Source organism: Chaetura pelagica, unplaced genomic scaffold (assembly GCF_000747805.2).
Source record: "Chaetura pelagica isolate M959 unplaced genomic scaffold, ChaPel_1.0 scaffold316, whole genome shotgun sequence".
Taxonomy (NCBI): Eukaryota; Metazoa; Chordata; class Aves; order Apodiformes; family Apodidae; genus Chaetura; species Chaetura pelagica.
Window position 1 is genome coordinate 2,096,032 of NW_009953497.1, and position 1,417 is coordinate 2,097,448.

Consider the following 1,417-nt stretch of genomic DNA (forward strand, 5'->3'; position numbering starts at 1 on the left):
GGCCTCCCCCCACAACTGGCCCTGCCATGGCTAGTGCCCACATTGGGTCCTTTGACACCCTCCTCGTGACACCCTCCTTGCAAACCCTCTTGTCTTTATCAGCAGTGCCCAGAGGAGCCCATCCCAGTCCCCCCAACACCACAGGGCTTCGAGCTTGTCTGGTTTGAATTATATTTTTCAATAAGGTTTTGTGAAACACTGTATCAAACTTTGTACTAAAATACAGATATATTACAGCTACTGTATTCCTTTCTCCACTGATTTTCTTCCATTGTTTTTCCAATGCAGCCAGCAACAGCCCTCTGAAGCTGGGAGACCTGGGCACTGCTGGGGCTGGGGGGCTCCTGCCAGCCTCGCTCCAGGGAGGCGACTGCTGGAGGGATGTGGACGCTGCCAGAAGGATGCAGGCGCTGCCGGAGGGATGTGGATGCTTCCGGAGGGATGCGGGCACTGCCGGGCTTGTCTCTGGCCGAGGCCATTGGCAGGAGTGCCGGGTGACTTCGGCTCCTGGTGGATGGATGTTCTGGCACAGCTCCATCCCTCACCGCCACCCCACAGGGCAGGACTTACCAGCTCCTGACAGCCCCCTCCTCACCGGCTGGCAATGGTTCTTCATTGCTGTCTCCAGCAGCCTCCTTGTGCCATGGCCCTGCCTGTGGATGGGCAGTGGCTCCTCTGCCCAGGGCTGCCCATCCCAGTGCCATGGTCCTGCTCTGCTCCCTGCACCCAGCTCATTCCCGCTCCCAGGCCTTGCCCAGTGCCTGGGTCCAGCCCTGCCAGGGCCCCCGCGAGCCCCCGGCCCATTGCTCTCAAGGAGGTGGGGGCCCTGCAAACAGCCCCTGGCTACTTGCACTGAGACACGTCCAGTGCTGAGGACTTTATTGCATTGCAAGGGCTGCAGCAACCCAAGACCCCCGTGGCCAGGCCCTGGGGAAGCCCACACGCTGGTCTGGCCAGCAGAGCTGCGGCTGGGCCGTGGCTGCCCATGCCAGGAGAGTGCCCAGGGGTGTCAGTGCCAGCTCTCAGGTGCTGTGTGTGCAGCTGAGGCCAGGTCCTTGTCAGAGGCTGCCATGCTCAGCCCTGCCCTCGGCAGCGGCTGCTGGCTCCCTGCAGGCCATCACGCTACAGCCAGGGGATGTGGCCAGGGGGGGCACAGGAGTGCCTGGGTCATCCCCAGCCATGCCGTGTGGCAGGGAGAGCCTTGCTGTCACCAGTGGAGATAAAGCACCGTATGGGATGGGGAGGGAAGGCGTTTGGCAACAGCCTGGGGGCCGGCTTGGGAATGGGGCTGAGTTAGGGGTCCTGCTGTGCCTGCCCAGGGGGTTTTGCATGTTCAGCTGCTCCCACTTACCAGGGCTTACATTCAGCAGCAGCATGTCCGGGAGTCCCAGCAGCCGGTGGCAGCGAGGCCCTGCGG